Raw genomic sequence first — 19,773 nt, 5'->3', positions numbered from 1 at the left:
GATCAAAATTCCGTGTTACAAAAAAAACAAAGAATGTGAAAAATCTAAATAGATTTCGCAATTGTTTATGAAAAAAGTTGTCTCCTGCTTTCTTCCTGTATCCTTGAATCCTTGTTTGGAAAAATGAAAACATTTTCAAGGCTAAAACTGGAAAGGCTGAAGGATTTAATTAATGTTCAGTTTATGAATCATGCAGAATAAGTACTCCAGACAGTTTAGCCTTCTCAAGTTGGAAGAAATTGCACTGTAAAAGTCTGTAAACCTATTTCTTATATAGCTGAGCTGATGTTTTGTTTACTGCTCTAAAATATTGCCTGTCACCTTTTTCACTGCAATTTTGTTAAGAGAGGTGTGTGTATTTTTGAGGGTATCTCTGAATAATGTGACGTTTTATTCAGTCAGGTGCTTGTAATGACCTCAAACAAAAGGAACAAAACAGGGGCTCAGAACCATTGAGTCACATTGCAAATTGGGATATAGTCTGGGGTCAATGCTGTAGAACACACTGAAGAACATCAGACACAATCAAAACCACATTTCATTCTTTAAAACTGGCAAACAGACGAGCTTTCAGCATGTACATGTAAATTATAGATTACTGATCTACTATCTACTGATCTACTAAAACTACTGATCTACTGACCCAACAGCTTAGTGATTCACAAACCTAAAATGATTTGTATTAACAGGTAGTTGCCAGTACAGCAGCAGACATTTGACAGCAGTGAGTTTTTAATCTGCTGCTTGGAGGGTCAGTCTTCACGCTGGGATGAGCCGAGTGTGAATGTGTATCATAGCCCACTTTACCACAGGACACACACACAAGGGAATATCCACAGGGAATAATACCCAAGAATTAAGAGTACTGAAGGATTCTGGAGTTTTCAGTTAAAATCTGTCTGAACTTCCCCCTGCAGAGTGAAGAGTGACCAAGGGGCAGCTGCAGAGGTGGAGATGGGGTGAAGGAGGGATGTAAAAGATGTATGTGAGGGAGAAAAGGGGATCACATACAGTATTTATAATGTTTTAGGTGAGGAAGTGACGTCAGAGGTGATTTTGAATTACTGACAGCTGAGTCTGATTGAACTTGGCTCTTGCCATCCCTCCTGAACTTTTATTCTAAACTCCATTCATTGGCACACTGTGTAAAAATTCTCCCCTACAGTAGAAGAATGGAGACCCTGCTCGTCTTCAAGAATAAATCATTAGTAACTTCACCAGTTTAGCTACATGAGTCTAATTTGAGACAAAATGTTTTTCAATAATACTCAGAACACAGATGCTCATGATCCATAAACTCTTTATTACTCTGACTGTTGTGTCACTAGCAGCAACAGACTATTTCCACACTCAGACATGAGCAGAGCTCTGAGAGGGGTCTTACACAAGCAGCTCACTGGCTCTAGATGATGGGACACACAGGTGAGGAGATGAGAGCCTTCTGCTTCTGAATCACAGCACGGACAGGTTATAGATAAACACCACTATCTGCAGATCTAAGCTGGGAATGAAGCTGGAAATCTGGGCTGGGCTATTCCGTGCACTCTGATTTCTTCAGGGGTGTTGAGACAGGAGTCTGGGTGCTGTGGGTGGCTTCACAGACCACGGTTCCCACTGAGGACCACTCGGCCTCGGACAGAGTCAGGGTGCTGCTCCAGCTGTACAGACCAGTGCCGTCCAGGAGGCAGGGGGTCTTGATGATCCCACTGGTCCTGGAGGGGCCGTCCACAGTCAACTACAGGCTCCAGCTGGACAGGAAGCCCCTGCTGGCCAGACCCAGCGGCGTGGCCGACTTCTTCTCCGACAGCTCCCTGCTGGAGGGGGGCAGGGCTGTCAGCGAGGGCCGAGTATCACCTGGGAGAAAAGCAACATGGAGTGAGGCTGGAGAGAAGAGGCACATCGTCTCTCAGCGCAGGGCAGCGACATGAGGTGTGGGAGAACCAGACATAAAGAAATAAAGATACATTTCACACAGGAATTGAGGGACATTTGAGCTAAAATGATCCCTCACACTTGTCCGACTTCATTTAGAATACTGAGATCATAAAAGCATAAATAAATAAATTCAATGTGTGTAAGGAAGAGATAATTTCATCTCCGGTCTCAGATGGAGGATCTTATCATGACCAATTGGATGAGATCTTAAAAAGCTTTTATCTGTGCTGTAACTTGCAGGGCATGTCTCAGAGAATGGGACATCCAGTTTGGGTCTGATACCTCCTTACCTCCCCAACACCTGGGGAAATACAGGTTTGTGGTTCAGGTGCTCTCGCAAGACCTCTCAGTACAGAGGTCAGGAAGATGCACAGCAGCTTCATGGCAACGTCTGGGACAAACTTCCCCCCCAAGGGTAGTGGCCTGTACATTATTTCCCTACTGAGTCTTTCCTGCTTCCAAACCAATAGAAAATGAAACACCATTCTCCCCAGCTCTGCCACATAACAGTGTGGGATTGAGAAGGTGGGAGCTAGAAAATTCAAGATAGGCAAGAGCTTGACTTTAATCACCAGAACCTTCCCTGTCAGGGAGAGGTTACAGTCTTTCTGTTGCATGAGTTTCCATTTTGGATTGGTAGTTTGTTCTGCCAATTCACAGTTTCCAACCTGTCTCCAAAATATCTCCTCAGGATCTTAATCTCTCACATTTTTAGCTTCTTCTAGTTCCCATAAAAAAATCTCTTAATTTTTGCAGAGGAAGCCAAAGAGAAGCAATCACAACACTTCAAAGCCCTGCTGACTGACCCTGCTTTATTACCACCTCCTACTCTCTGTCACACAGTTGCTCACCACCAAACCACTAGAGTCCGGTCTGTGGGAGGACTCATGGTTCTGCTGCTGACAGGGTTACAGACGGCGACCCAGTGAGGAATCTAACTAGGAAGATCAACTATAGGGAAGAAACAACCACACAAAGGTAACATATGTGCATACAGCAGCACTAAGTCCTTTTCCAGCAGCCCATCTAGGGCACAAGCTGCACAATTAATGTCTTTTCACTGTCTGCAGTAGCACATCAGGGCCAATAATACTGTATATGTACAGTATATATGTCACCATGTACATATATGAGTTTACATACACAGATTGCTCAATAAAGCACTACAGTATATCTTCTGTACTTATCAAGACATCTTTTAATTTTAATTATTTTAAAAAGAGTGAAGAGTTGTGTCAGTGAAAATAAAGTGGTGTGAAGTTTCATATGCAGCTGTACAAAACCTGCACAAAACTGCTCTTTCCCAGCCCTCCACTGCCAATGTCTTCCTTTCAGTTCTTCTTTCTTATTCATGCTTGATTTTCTTTCTCTGCTATTAGACTAGAAGCTGTATTGATGTGCAGCATTGAAATAATTATCACTAAGACTTACAGTACATCTCAGACTGATGTCTCCAGCGCCACAACAGACATACCTGATAATATGCAACCAATATGCATGTGGTTGTGTTCTTGCATCACACATCCTTTTGAATCCATCCATCATCAGAAAGTCTCTTATTCCTGGTCCAGAGTCTAATCTGGAGGTCTACGCGCAAGGAGGGACAGCAGCTTGGATGCCAGCCCATCCCAGTGCACTTTGATACCAGCAGACAGGGGCAATAACTTGCAGAGATCGATTATTCCGGCAATCAGGGCTCAGGAAGGCGGGAAGAACCAGAGGACAAGGATTAATCCTGCTTGATCAGAGTGAGAAAATCCGGGCTCCACACAGAAGGCATCCAAGGCCCGAAAAGAGCTGTGAGGACAAATTTGCAATATAGTCAGATATATATTATACTTTTAAAATAAAGAAAAATGAAAGCCAGCTCTCATCGAAAATTTCCTTAAAATTTCCAGAAAGATATGATATAAATTATATAATCTTCATTTAATATGATATGCTGAACATAGCTTTTCATAATAGACACACTTTATACGATCATTTTGCATTGTCACCTACTGTATGTTAGATCAGTTCACATTTCAACAAAAAGTGAGAAAGAATCAATCACATTCAGTGCCAACATGGTATTTCACAGATAGACGACTAAACACTGCTGCTGACAAGCTTGTGAAATCCAGCTTAATTTGTTTTAAATTACCTTTAAATTAGATTTGAAACTGTAAGTTTAATTCAGTCTGTTTTGCTTTCGGCAGAACCACAGAACGAAGGCAGAATGACAATCACAGAACGGCAGTAAAGAGATAATCACAGAAGAAGAGTGTGATTGCAATCAAAGAGCAGCAGACTGACAGTCAGTTTCAGGGCAGCAGCAGAGAGAGAAACCACACAGCCAGATGGTTGCTGCCTTCACCTGCCTCCCCTCACAGCCCTGAGCTGAAACCCTACTCATCTCCCCCAGCTCTGCCTCACAGGCTGCCTCCTGCTGCGCTGGGGGAACTGCATGAGCTTTAACAGAACGTTACACTCCAGCGCCTTTCATCCTCCCAGACTTTCACTTTTAACACCTGCAGCCTGATCTTGTGTTAGAGGGCAATCCTCCCTATTTACACAGGGGCTTCCTTTCAGCAGGTGTGTGAGGCAGCCAGGAGGGTTAGATACACCAAACACCTGGCTTCTGCACAAGAGCCCAGACATCGAAGACGAATGAGAGGAAGAGAAATGGAGATTCTTCCAGACCAAGCATAACAAACAAATGCTTTCAATTTCAGATTTTTCTAGGGTGAAAGTAAAATAAAAACGAGCTGCCACACAGTCATTATGATCCATCAGGTTGTAACAAACCCTTTCACTTCACGGCATTGTGGGTCTATAATCAGCTATTCAGTCATGGTGCTGAAGCTGATCCAACTGGGTGACATCCAGCATGCATTCTTGGAAGGATCTTGACAGTTTCATCAGAGAATCATGTTGTGTCAGGGGGCGCTCTCACATCAGCCACAGGTCACAGCTCACATGGAATTTCCTGGGTCATGGTTGATTGGTAGACCTGCAGGATGCTGGTAACCACAGTCCGGGGTCGTAATACGAAACAAGTGGGGGATCACTGGGGAGGCGCTGTAGTCACGCACAAGGGCTGATCAGGAGACAGGGTGAGGTTCAGCCAAGTTTAAAGCCAGGGGTGAAGTCAAGTGACACACAGAGATCAGAGCTGAAGGGAGATCAGGGAACACAGTCAGGAGGCAAAGGCAAGAGGCTTTCTCAGGTCAGGTTATTAACACTGACGTGCACCTGGAATGGGCTGTGTAATCCTGGTCATTGTTAAGGGCTATCATAGAGTGTGCACACAGAGAGGGACCTGAAGCTCAGTTACGAATGAGGAAGGGGCTGAAGAGTGATGTGCTTTTTAGGCCAAAGTTTTAGGCTTAAGGCTGGCACTCTTCCCAAGAGGAGCACAGGTGAAAAGGCAGGGATGACACCAGCACTCCTCCCCTGCTCCAAGTAAGGCTATCTTCTAGGACAGCTTTCTCCCATAGTTAGTATTGCTGTGGAAGTTGGGGAAGTCAGGTATGACAATCATGTTCAAATGATGTGCAGAAATCTGAGAATAGCTGATTGTTTTTCCTGCTCTTTAACTTTTTTATTACTGAGCTATGTAAAAACAATCCAGTCAAGCAAAGGAAAACCTAAAAAAGAGATCAAACTCCCCTTTCAATTGAAAGGAAAAAGAGTATGAAGTAAACAAAGAGATTATCATGAAAGTGAACGGCCTTACAGACAGTATTCGAAAGCAAATATTAGGAAAGAAATGAGATGAACAAAGTGTTCTGTGTTAGAAAACACTGGAATGAACAAGAATCTAGAAGCTCATTTGTAACTACTAAGTATTTACAACTGAATAAATCTGGTGGGGAGTGGTAAAATAAAGAATATCTTACATACAGATGTACGAGACGAACCGAGGACGTACAGTACAGTATGTACAGTAACACAGGCTAACTTCACATTAGATTCACTCCTAATGAGATAGAGATGGATTATGAGCAAGAGTATGAGCAAGAAGGAGCCAAAATGCCAACCTGAAAAAAGCAGAAAGACTGGTTGGCAGTTTGACTCATTGTATGTGTCCTTTCTCAGTCTCCAGAAGAGTATATCACCCTGCAACTCACAACTGACAGCCCACTGATGCTCAGCAGGTGTGAGCCTGGTCAGTAGCTAGAAGGGAGACTCCTGGTAAAAACTAAAATTGCTGTTGGAAGAGATATTAAAGGGATCAGTAGGGGGCAATCACCCTGTGGTCTGTGTGGGTCCTAATGCCCTAGTATAGTGACGGGGATGCCAGACTGTAAAAAGTAGCCATTCTTTGGATGAGATGTAAAACTGCGGTCCTCAGTCTCTGTGGTCATTAGAAATCCCAGGGTGTTTCTTGAAGAATGCAGGGGTGTTACCCTGGCATCCTAGTATAATTTCCTGTTGGCCTCCTAATAATCCCCATCTATTAATTGCATCACTCTGTTCTACTTATTATTACGTATCACTCTGTGAAAGCTTCTATACTTCTGATAATAATAATCTCCTGCATTTTCCACCTGAAGTTCTGGAGTGATTTTGAAGGTAAAAACAGTTCTGGATCAGCTGTCATTAAATCAAGTTGGAAACCCGACTGGAAACTCAAATCACCCATCCCCAGCTTTAATCAGCAGTTTAGGACTGTGACCAGCCTGCAGTTGGTACCAGACTAATTTCCAGCTAATGTCCTGACTTGCGCTGCATTGGAGACTGATATCCTGCCCAGGAGACACTGACAGTGTGGCTGGAGTCTGAGTCATTGTAATCTCACCATCAGTCCCTGCAGAAACAACACAGAAACAATGTGTGTCAGACAGATCCCATTTTATTGTAATATATATTTAAGTGAAAATACAAAACACATGTAGAGAAAGGAACAAGTTAAAGGTTTATTCCATGCTGAAAAGAGAAGAAAGGAAACACAACGTTTTTCACAACCGAAGAAGGCTCCACTGCCGTAAAATCGTGTTTCCTTTCTTCTCTTTTCAGCATGGAATAAACCTTTAACTTGTTCCTTTGCAGCCTTCGCATGCTGACGCACCTATCTACTTGAACTAAATGTAGATAAATATTTCTTTGACTCACCATACAGTAAGTGTAGAATAAAATAATCCAGGTGACTGAAATGACTGACACCATGGCTGATGTCTTTTCCTGATTTGAAAAAAATGTCAGAGTGGTGATGAGTCTTCAGATTTAAAACTGTCTGACTCCCTTTATGCAAACCACGCAGGCTTGTGGTCTAAACAATTTGCATGTGCTGTAAGTCACCCTTTTGATTAATGATAATAATAGTAAACTGTGGATTATGTGAATCTGTATTTTATTGGTCTGCTCTGTCTCAGTGCATCTTCCTGCTCTGTGGTGGCAGAGTGAACTGTTCTCCACTATACAGTATATCAATAAACAGAATGCAGTACTATAAGTAAAAAAAACACCTAACAGCACCTAACAACAGAACAAGAATATATCACTGACATCTAGCATCTAAAGTAAAGAATTACTCAAGATCACAATGCCTGTCCGCTTAAAGAAAAATCTTTTACTTCCTTCACTGGCTTGGTAATATATTCCATTTCTCATTTTCACCCAGACAGTAAATGGGCAGTATTTCTTAAAAAAGGGCAGTTAAACAATTTTAAGATATTTCTGTATGTTGAAAAGAAGTTCTGGGAGCATGGTGAAACTTTCTTTAGTTACTGAATTTCTAAAGGTAGAGGATATTGATTTGTAGAAACAGACAAGGAGTGTGAAAGGACTGTTTCACTTCAACAATCAGAGTGACAGGAAAGGCACTGAGAGGCACTGAGGTGTCTTCAAGGCAAAGCGCAGCCATCTGGGAAAGTGGTCCAAGTTATTTTACCTGCAGCTGCAAGAAACACCTGTAAGGGGAGACAAAGACACAGAAATGTGTTTTTATCTGTGTCAGAGGCCCAGCATTGAAACTCAATAATCCCTGCAGTCAGGCATTAAGAAATAAGAGAGCTAACCTGAGGACATAGTTAAAAAGCACAGGACATGAAACATCTAACTCTAAACTAAAAGGGGTTAAACATCTTGTTAATATGACAAAATAAAAATAAAGCATGCGTGCAAAAATAAATGATAAATATATGATAAAATGTTTTTTTAATCACTTTTTGTGAAAAAAAAAAACAGGGCTTCTACTATAGTTGTATATCTCTGGTTAGTAAGATCGCCAGTGTTGTATGTTTAACATTGTGATGAGTCTTGATATTTCAGAAAGATATAATAATTGTTTATCTATTCATCCATTTTCTAACCACTTTATCCAGGCTAAATGTTAATCTGTGTCTCTTTTATTTATCTATGTGGTAATTCAATAGGGAGCAGGGCTTGCACAATCTGCCCCCTCCTTATTTCATTTAAGTTCAGCTGATGAAGTAATTTCTCACATCTGCGCCTGATCTGCTGTGCAGTGGGGTAGCTGGAGCAGAAGAGCTGACCTCATATGTACTTTATATGGCTCTTTGCAATCCTTTGGGATGAAAAAATATGAATATATTTTTGATTATTTTATTAATATGATTATTTAATTTGGACATGTAGCCCTCTCTTTTCTGAAGGGGTTTAATAATGTTTTCAAGCTCAACTCTGAATTTGAAGGTACTGTAAGACACAGATAGAAAATGATCCCTCCATTGGGGCCCTCTTTTCTGACCACCCCATCATCTCATATCGCCAATCACCTAATCTGTGCAACCTTCTTGTTCACAGTTCCCTTGACTGCCCTCAGCAACCATCTGCACTTTCCCGTGCAACAGAGCTCGCTGTATCACCTGCAAGTACACATCCAACACCATACTCATTCAAGACCCCTCAGGACAATTCCAGATCACCCAGATGGCATCTTGTACCTCCAGCAACCTTATTTACTATATCTCTTGCAGTAAATGCCCAGCCATCTACATTGGAGAAACAGGAAGGAGACTCGGAGACCGCTTCAGAGAACACATCAGGGCTGTGAAGATTAAAGATCTCTCCAAGCCCATTGTTTCTCATTTCACCTCTGATGACCACGACCATTCTAATCTCTCTGTCTGTGTTCTCAAAGACGGTTTTCCAAACTCATACAGTACATCAGAAAGACTACCGAAACCAAAATTATCATGCAGCTAGGCTCACACCTTCCCCCTTGTCTTAACGACAGACTACTCTTCTTTTAAATGTTCTCCATTCATTGGAAGTTTCATTTCACACCTCTCTATACCTATTCTGACTCCACACCTCTTGATTGGCCTCTCTTCCTGTCCCCTGCTCCCACCTCTCACTCCTCCTCCCTCCCAGCCTTTGTTCTCCTGCTACATTACCTACTGCCTTGTCTCTCTCACACCTGAAGAAGGCTCCACGGCCGAAACGTTGTGTTTTCTTTCTTCTTTTTTTTAGCATGGAATAAACCTATTACCTGTTCCTTTGCAGCCTACGCATGCTGACGCAGCTACCCACCTGAACTACTATAGACAGAAAATGTTAGTTACTGTATTCCTACAGTACATCTGAAATTTAATCATGGAAGAAATTTACTTTGCCAATGGAAATAAGAACATAAGACAGACTCAAATGCCTTTGTAGCCTATCTAGTCTGTCTGTTGCTTGAAAGACAAATGTCCTTGTCATTTTTAGCTTTTTGGCTCAAAAGGGAAGCTGGTTGTTGTCCAGGATTTGTCAGTGATATACTGTACACTGTTCATTTTCCCATTGATCCTGATAACATGATAACTCCTGATAACTTCACAGAGGGGATGGTGTAACTTCGCTGATGTGTAGTGTTTGATTTGAGCCATACATACAGTACAGTACCTCTGACCATTCAGGCCAAAATGTTCCACTTTGGTCTTGTCAGACCACAAGACTTTCTGCCATGTCTCTGTAGTATCTTCTAGATGTGGTTTTGCAAACTCTTCGCAGGCAAGGATATGGGTATCTCAGCCAGGGTCTTTTCCTTGCAACCCTCCCATAGACGCTCTTTTTGTGGAAAGCTTTGTTGACCCATATACATTAACTTCCATCACAGCGACTGACTCCTGTAGCTCGTTCAGTGTCACAGTTTGCCTTGCAGTAGCTTCTCTAATAAGTGCACTTCTAGTCTAGCAACTATGTTTAGGGAGGCGGCCTGATCTAGGCAGTGTGGCTGTAGTTGCATACTTTTCCACTTCTGTACAATGGACTCCACTGAGGCAATAGTCTTGTAGCCTTCACCAGATTCCTCCTCCTTTCTATAATAAAATCTGACTTCTTTTCTCTACCATGCTGTAAGATCTCACAGAAAGAGGGCTATTTATATTTACAAAATAATTGACAACAGGTGACCCAGTAAATTCTTACACTGGTGGAGTCAATCAACAAATTGTGTAACTTTTGAGGTAATGTACTGTATTCCACCTGTGTGAACTTGAGCTTGGGGTATGAATACTAGGGGTCTGAATACTTTTAAAATGAAATAATTTCAGTTTTTCATTTTTAGTGAATTGTGGAAAGGTTTTGGAATATTTATTTTGTTGATGTATATATTTGATTAATTAATTGCGTTCAATTAATGTATCAATCAGATATGCTTATCTGTTAACCCCTCTTCTTTTCTTGTCCCTTAAAAACATCTTGGAAAATAAAAATGGAAAAGGATATTGGTCTAAATCATGCACTTTAAAAAGGACATTAGTCAACATTTACTTTAAACCATTGAGCCACACCCACAGCCCAGTGAGTCATTGAATGGAGGAATGTGGGGAAGTCCCAGGGAGTTAGACTGAGCAGTTTGCCTCTTTATTGAGCTTGTGTTTAAAACCTTTTTGAAGGTCTGAAGGTCTCCAGGAAAGCAGAAGAGAAGACAGAGATGATGGGATCTGAGCAGGCATTGAAGGTGCTCAGGAGGAGAGCATTTGTGCTCCAGCATGGGCTCTATCCTCTTAGATCTTACAATATGTGGAGATATTATAGGGGAGGAAGTGGAGGAATAAAATCTGTCTGCTGAGAGCCAATGTTGAGCTGTGTGTCAATGCAGAAATGAAGTTCAAGTAACAGCAGGTGGAGGGATGAAGAGGACAAGACCAGGCCAATAACTCTCTCTGTCTGCTGACAGCTGATGTTGAGCTGAGTGTCAAGGGCAGGGATGAAGCTCAAGCAACAGAAAGTGGAGGGATGAAGAGGATGATGCTGAAGTCCAGGAGCACAGGTTGGACTAATGAGCAGGGAGATGTTGACAGGCACTGCCTTGTTCTGGAGCTTCACGCTAAAAGAATAAATAGCCAGGCTGTTGAAGAAGCCCAGCCATCACAAGCTGATAATTTGTCCTTGTGTGTCTGAAGTGTGAGCAGTAGAGTGTGGAGGGCTGCTTTGATGGCCTCGAAATCCCAGTGCTGGAAAACCTAGATGTTGACAAGCGCTGTGCTGGAACACCCTGCTCTGGAAGAGATGTGGCTCCTAGAGACTGAGGGACAGGTTAAGCCAGGACCCGGCAGTGTATCTTGGGGATGGTCCCAATTGTTAATATTGGAGAAAGTAAATTCTAATAAAAATGAAGTTCAACTGGAAAAAAAAAGGATTTGAATACTTGGCAGTGGTCTGGGGTTCTCTGTTTAGTCAAGATGCACACTTGTTTGTAAATATTGTAACTTGTGTATTGTATTGAACATTGCTTACTGTGCATATTGCATATTTGCCTAATAAAACGTATTTTCTACATTTCCATGTATTTCATTTTTTTAAATTTATCTATTATGATTCGGATTTCTGTTAGTACTAAGATACAAGGACTAAAATTATCTTTACTAATTAGTTAACTGAAATACTAGACTGATGTTTGTTTCAGTTCTCACTATGAGCGAAAAGCCTCAGTGTGCCCAGCAGTAGAATCGGTGGCATCATTGTCTTGTGTGTGTCCGTGACTCTGAAAGGGCTGAACAGTGGCTGATCCACACTGTGAGTCTTAACTAAACACAAAAGTATTGGCATATGCTGAATTTCATCAGAAACAATGGACTATATTTTCCCGAAAACATGAGGTACAACTGATAAGTATTTTTAGCTGTAGTGACTCCTGTGATAAAGATACAAAAACCTTGTTTTATTTATCATTCAGAATGATGCAAGACCAGATTCCAGCAGACATTTCTTCACAGACCTCAGTGCACAATTTGTGTTTACAGCTCGTCTTGGCTAAAAGTCCTGCTCTATTAAGGGTAACAATTTGCATAGAAGAGACACTTTGCATTGGCAGCACATGCTTCAGTGCTCTGGGAGTGTTTATAGCCCTGTGAGTTTAACACTTCATGACTGAGAGCTGCCCTTCATGGCAACAGAACCCACAGCAACAATGACCTTCATCACCATCTTCATCTGGACACTTGTCTTCTTTCATGGTGAGCAGCCATTAAATTAATGCAAAGTAACACAATGCAAGGAGATTTGCAATGTAATTTTATATTATCTTTTCAAACTAGGAACTGGACTGAAAGGTTTGCAAGGTGATAGCACAAATCTGTAGTAGGCATTTCAGGAATTTTTACATAATCAAATTGTATTTCTAGTAAGACATTTACTTGTTTATTTTGTTCCAGGTTCCAATGGACAGGTTACCGTGACTCAGACTCCATCAGTGTCATCTGTTCTCCCATCACAGACAGTCACTGTGATCTGTAAGACCAGCAGTTCTCTGGGTAGCTGTTATTGTGGTAGTAGTAGCTCAAGAGGCCCCTGTCTTGCTTGGTACCATCAGAAAGCTGGAGAAGCTCCTAAACTCCTAATATGTGGAGCAACATATCGTCAGTCTGGGATTCCAGGTCGTTTCAGTGGCAGTGGATCTGGGACTGACTTCACTCTGACCATCACTGGAGTCCAGGCTGAAGATGCAGGAGATTATTACTGTCAGAGTTATGACAGTGGTGTGTTCACACAGTATTACAGACCCATACAAAAACTTCCCTCAGCTCTACAACAGCTGCTCTGGCTCATCAACAAGAACCACAGAGGACTGAGGCTGAGAACAGCTGCAGAGCTGCTATAACACTGAACAGAGCTGAGTTTATTTATAAATGTTGTGTAATACAGTAAGTGCATATAAATAAGTTGTAGATATATTTAAGTTATTACATATAAATATTGTAATGACCGCGGGCTTCGGTATGGAATGGAGCAGGCATAGGACTCAGGGAATGGGGTTGAACAACACATTTATTAACCAGAACCGGGGAAAGGTACACACACAGGGACAGGGGTTACAGTGCAGCACCTACACTAACACACACACACGAAGGGAAGAGGCTGTCTCCCAGCCTCCATCCCATTATACACAGTCCCATAGTCCCGCCCCCAGGCGCTGTTCTCAGCCCGCCTTGCGTGTGCATGGCTAAAGTGCCCCGGGTGGCGCTACAATACACACATTTCCATGGTAAATTCACTGCTTCACATAATTATTCTTTCACATTAATTAATGTTATTAATGTTAAATAATTCTAATGTAAAATTAGTATCAAACAGCTCCTGTAGAGCAGAGGGAGGTATTTGTACAGACATGTATCACTGTTTAAGAGGGTAACTGCCATACGGTACTTCTGACAGTAACAATCTCCTGCATCCAGATATATTTAGATTATTAAATATATATTTAAGTAGATATATTTAAGTTACGAAACTTAAAATGTTATGACATTGAAAATTACAAACAAATCTGCTAATTAACATTTTGCTAATAAATGCCATTAGAGAAAATATTTCAATGCATATTTAGCATTGCTAAATGTGTATTTTTTATACTGTAGTACTTATTGTCAAGTTGCAATCCAATCAACTCCATTTATAAAGGCAGAGCTCAAGCTATTGTTGAAACAGAAGGGTTAGTTTCTAATTGATCTAAATGAAATTGCAGCAAGGAGAAACTGAAACTATGGATGTTTTTATTTAATGACGTGTTTATCATTAAACAGAACAACAGCACAGACTGCAATTATTATATCAAACCAGTTCTATCGCCTCCGTACCATTTGCATTCCATTAACCCTATTTCCATTAATTCTTCTATGAAAATAATTTCCTGATTAACATCTATATTTTACAAATACCCTTACAAATGTTAAACTAGGATGCCCTCTAGTCCGTTGTAGTGTTTATTGGGTGGTAATTTAAAAGAAAAACTCGGTTTCAGAACATTAGCGATGTGCATGTGCCTTTACCCAATCAGAATCTCCGCCCGTGTAAACATCAATATCCCAGAGAGAACGAAAAATAAAGATTCTTCTGGGAAATGTAGAGAAGTAAAATTACTGTCTTTTTTAAAACAACATTCTTTAGTAAAAGTTAAAGCATCCCAGAAAATAAAATACTTAAGGACAGATCTCAGAAAAATGTACTTAAGTAGTGTAGTGAAGTAGTACTACTTTGTTACTTCACACTCCTGGTCTTTACAAGGGGGTGGAAATTCTTTTTTTTATAGTGCGTTCTGCCTGTGCTTAAAGTTCTCTCAGTGTCTGACAAGTCAGAGCTGGAAAAATGCTGTCTCTAATCTGAGTTTAAGCTGGTCATCTTAGAGCACTTTTTTGGGGCTCTTTTCACGCAGACATAAAATTGCATAATAAAAAAGAATCACAGAAATAATTGTGTTTTCTTCTGTGTAGGTTCTCTTTGAATTATGTATTAAACCAGGAGAAAATTCAGAGTCAAGCTCAACTCATGAGCCACTGATGAACTAGAGGAAAACTAGAGGAAAACTCAAAAAATATTGCATCTGATCGATCAGAAGCAGAATTTACAGAGAGAGGAGCACTAAAGCAGTTGTGTCTGATTCAGACAGTAAAAGCTGCTGCAAATGTTCTTTATAAACTTGCTGTGTAAACAATGTTTCAAGAAAGGAAACATTGCATACCGTATGTGCATACCAATATTAAATAAAATATGCACTTTGATAATGACTAACTCAGAAAATATTTCACTATTTAGATGTATATAGTCCCAACAACAACTACACAAATGTTGACAATTGGCCAACCTGCTCCACACCACAAAGGACAATCACCTTGTTTAGCATTGAGAAGAAAATGTCTCTTTTGGTAACAACTTTAATGTCTAATTACCTTCACAATTAAGAACTACTGTTTCCTTTAATTTTTATAAGTTGTGAAAAATATAACTTCCTCCTGGCATCAGTTTGATCTATTTTGTGTCAGGATAACATAAAAAAGTTATTTTTTGATTGTTGTTAATTTTAATAAGTTGCTTCATTTTTTTTTACTTGAAACAAAAAAAAATAAACCATTGTAGCTTTCAGAAGCAGCTGAAAGGAAAGGAATGGTTTCCTCAGCTGTAATATCTGAGCTCTTATTAGAATGAGAATTAGATCTGATTTGGTAATTTTATGGAGGGGGATCCTTACCTGAAGCTTGAGAGCAAAACATGTGAAGGGTTTCTTACAGGTGAATGTTTCTAGTGACACATCAATTGAAAGACCCTCTGTCTGTGAACAAGGGATGTAAAAGCTCTGATGAAAGGCAAAAAGATTCTGGTGGAGTAAATGAGGTTTCAGGAACAGAAGCTGAAGCATCATCATATCGTAAGGATGAAGGTGATTTTCACTGTTCAGAATGACTTGGGTGAACTGGAGTGCCCATTCTTAATAATGCTTAAGACCTTGATTCTGAGCAGAATACTGAGGGAATTAACTAAAAGTTTGTATTATATCTTGTTGACTATGTATCTCTTTACTTATATTTTACTAACTCCATCTCAGGATGTCTGGTTTCAAAAGATAACATAGCCACATGCTGTCTTTATGCGTAGTTGGCATAGTTCTCATGGCAAGGACTGAGTGACCTCTCCTGGAACAAATGATCTATTCAGCAGAAGGGACTGCTTGTCACACAAGCCAGCAGTAAAGAAAATATATGTACTGGTCAGCTTTCTAGAATGACCATATATAGCCAAATGCAAGCAGAGAGTAATGTGGGAGTGTATCTTGTATCGTTTGTTTCACTGTATAAAAGAGCACTGTAAGCATTGTCTTTTGAGTCTTGCATGCAAGAGAATGACTCCCATATGCATATGAAATAAAGAAGACTTTCAACACACAAACTCTCGGCTGATGCCCTTTGTTTGGCACAACAATACTGTATATTGATATGTTAGACACAGACAGATAGCTTTTTCATTTGGTCATTTTCTTGATAAATCTGTACCTAAGAGAATCAAGATGGAGAATGTTTCTATCACAGATAAGGTTTTTTACATTTTTTTTTACATTTCAACCTGGGGGCTTTCAAATAGTTTCTATGACATCAGAGATCTGCATTTAAAACTGAGAACGGGAAACAGTTATTTATCCAAAGAGGAAGTAATCTTCCCGGCTGTGTTGGTAAAGCCAATACTCTGGTTTCTTTCAAGAAACAGCCACGAGAGATTCTCAGATCACTGAGATAATAGCAACCAAACAAGCTCAACGTGCCCAACGGCCTCTTCCTCTAGACTACTGACTCCCACTAGCAATTCAAAGGTGCCTCATCCTAAACTCCGCACAGGCTGTAAGATCTCCATGAGCCACCAGTGGACTCACACACAGCACAGGATTTAATACAGGACATTGCTTTTGTTCTTAAAAACAAAACAGTATATTTGCAAACAGTGTGGTGAACCACACTGTTTGCAAATATAGGTATCAGAATGACACAGGAGAAGCAAAAGACAAATTTAGTTGTTTTCGCCAAAGTCCTTTGTGGACACATTGATTTCCAGGAAATAAATTCCAGCTCTTTGACACTGATATCAAAATTCAACTGCCAAGTTAAGACACTGGTGATTTTAAGATTAGTAAACAAGAGCAAAGGACACAAAGTGAAAGTCAAAATCAGTTTTTCACTTTAGCCAAACTAACTCTTTGTTGATTAGGGTTATTAAGAATTCTTTGTGGTACAAAAGACAGAGATACAAAGAAGAAATAACATTCATGTATCAATACCAAATACAATGCATTGCTACATTACAGTGAAAATAGAGATCCAACAATTTTACAATACATAGTTTTGCTGTATATCAATGTTAAAAATCAAAAAAGCAATTATAGCAGCTCTGTAGCTGTTCTCAGCCTCAGTCCTCTGTGGTTTCTTTTAATGAACCACATTACTGTACTTTCTACTGTAGAGTAGAAAGAGGTTTTTGCACAGGCGTGTATTACTGAGATGGAAGCTAAATCTCTGCTGACAGTAGTAATCTCTTTCATTTACTGTCTACAGTATGTCATTTGTGTCCACGTGTACCCTACAATGAGCTGCTGTCCTGTCCAGGCTGTATCTTGCCTTGCACCTGTTGCTTGCTAAGATTGTCTCTGGCTCCCTGAGACACTGAACTAGATGAAGTAGTTAGAAAATTGATGGAATAAAAGCAGTTAAGGAGCGCAATGTTGAGATGAGCACCTCCTTGTGGCCACCGTTGTGTCTTGCAACTAAGCAGCAGCTCTGTGCACTGAAGGCTCTGTAGGTTCTGTGTTTCTCAAAAGGTTGGGTTTGTTTGAATCTCTTTATTATCAAGAGAACCACAATGTCACCTGTCAATTACCCAAGGATGACCAGTAAATGAGGAACTTGTGAGGTGAGGAAGACCACAATACCTTATGACATCATGACCAATCACAACCATGACTGCTGATTGTAAAAGATGTCGCACAGCAATCATTTCTCACTTTATAAATTCACTGTGCATTTTCATTCAAAACCTGGCAACCTGACATTATATTTTCCAACCTGACAGCAACCACTGTTGTCCCAGTTTCAGCAAATTGAATTTATAACATGGCGCATATGAAAACGGAATTCTGAAAAAGACTTTCTCAACACAAGAGAAATATTGTAGCTAGCATGTCACCTGCAATGTCACCTGATCAATGAAATTCATTTAAAAAATTGAGTTTTGTGCAGTAATTTGTTGAAAAACCTGACAATCAATGTAAATTCAGCAGCAGTTACACTCAAAAAATTCTTCCCCCTTTGACTTACTTACAGTACAGTCTGGACCCGAGTCAGACCATGTGTAGATGATACAGGCTACTTAAGATCAGGTTATACTGCACAGCACTCTGGCAAAGAGTCATTTTGAGAGTCTGTTTCTGAGCTTTGTTCTCCCTGTTCCTGTGTTCCCCAGCTTATTGCTCTTGTTCCTGTATCCCTGTGTTGCTGCCGTCTGTTCTTGTGTTTCCTGAGTTATGCCTTGTTTGGATTCACTATCTGCCCTGTCTTCCAGATTTCCCGTGTCTGTGGTTTTTCTCGACGTCTCCTTGGTTCGGACCCAGCTTGCTCCCCTAACTACGCTCTGCACATTTTCCTAGGTGTCCACAGCACCGATGTCTGGGAGCTTGTGTCCTTCCCAGTTCACCCAGGCAGTGTTTGGGTGTCTGGATGACCAGTGGGTTTTGATAACAAGGCCTCACAGACTGCTGTCTATCACTCGCTGAGGACACTGTGGAGAGAAGGGCTTTTAGTATTTTCTGTTTCTAGTTAAAAAAATGGTAAAGTTGCCTCATTAATCTCAATGTGAGTTGGTGTCTTTCCCTTGATCATAATTATGTCTTTACTGTACATTGATTTGAACCCAGATTGAAAGTCTGCAGCCTTGTAACTGAGCAGCCCAGCGTCCAACTACTGTACCAGCCAGGGGCGGATTAACGAACAGGCTAGCATAGGCTGTAGCCTAGGGGCCCTGGATTGATCAGAGGCCAGAGTATTTTTTTAAACGGACCTGTGGGCCTGATCAGGGGCCCCTAATTGGCCGGGATATTTTTTAAAACGGACCTGTGGGCCCCCATTGGTCCATAAAAACGTTGAATAATTTGTGAACCAATGATTGGTTAGATGCAATTGGTTTGCAGTTCAAATTTTGCAGGATTCATTGGGTGATCTCTGCAGCCAGCCTCAAAATGTGCGATAGAAAATATGATAGTGGGGCGCAAAGACGAAAAGCACGGTGGTTAAAAGAGCAATGTGAGTAGGATCTACTTAAAAAGATCCCCAGATTTACTGGTTATTTCAAGTTTGCTGAGCTGGACCCCGATCCTGAGTTTACAGCAAACGTTTCAGCTAGTGCTACAGCAACTGCGGTTGAAAAGTAAGCTGCAGCTAGCTCTAGCCTGGGCGCAGTCTGCTTCAACGCTGCTCATGAAGACGAGCAGCTCCCACAACGGGATGAAAGGAACATGAGTCAGAGGCAGAGTCATCCGAAACGCCACCACCATCTGCCGCCGCAATGGCTGTTGCACCTGCTGCCGTGGAGCTTACAGAGGCCGCAACAGCAACGGCCGCAAGAGAATGGCCGCTGTGTTCCCCTTCGAAAGGTGCAGTGTTCTGATTTGCATGTAAATTATTTGGGGACAGTGATAATCAGTCCAGACTGACCGTAGGCTATAATGATGGAAAAATGCCGCTGCTTGCTTGGCTGAACATGAAGTGTCGGAGAGCCATAGAAAGGCTATGGTTGCATACGTTATGCGCTGTGCTGATAATCGTCTAATAGATTCAGAACTAAAAAGACAGTTTGACAATGAATATGAGTATTGGACTAACGTCTTGAAAAGAGTGGTATCAGTGTTGAAGTGTTTAGCAGAGTGAGGGCTGCCTTTTAGGGGACGTAGTGAAACGTTCGAGCGCCCCGACAACGGGAACTTCATGGGTGTCCTTGATAGTTATCAGTGAGTTTGATCCCTTCTTGAATGTCCATATAGAAAAATATCTAATCATGGATGCAGTGTATTGACTGATTTGAGTCGATTGGCTGCAATGGACTTGCATGAGTTGGGAGTGTCCTGCTGTTCTTGAAATAATGCGCTCAAACAGGGTG

The 19,773-nt window shown here is 41.1% G+C and overlaps 1 pseudogene; it reads right to left on the bottom strand.

The window, feature by feature from the left end:
* Nucleotides 1-1,283: 1,283 nt before the first annotated feature.
* LOC138224003 (immunoglobulin kappa light chain-like) lies at nt 1,284-7,947 on the bottom strand (annotated as a pseudogene).
* Nucleotides 7,948-19,773: the final 11,826 nt, after the last annotated feature.

The sequence above is a fragment of the Lepisosteus oculatus genome, chromosome 18, assembly GCF_040954835.1.
Source record: "Lepisosteus oculatus isolate fLepOcu1 chromosome 18, fLepOcu1.hap2, whole genome shotgun sequence".
Classification (NCBI taxonomy): domain Eukaryota; kingdom Metazoa; phylum Chordata; class Actinopteri; order Semionotiformes; family Lepisosteidae; genus Lepisosteus; species Lepisosteus oculatus.
The sequence above is the reverse complement of the archived record's forward strand: the minus strand, read 5'-3'. Positions and strand labels throughout refer to the sequence as shown.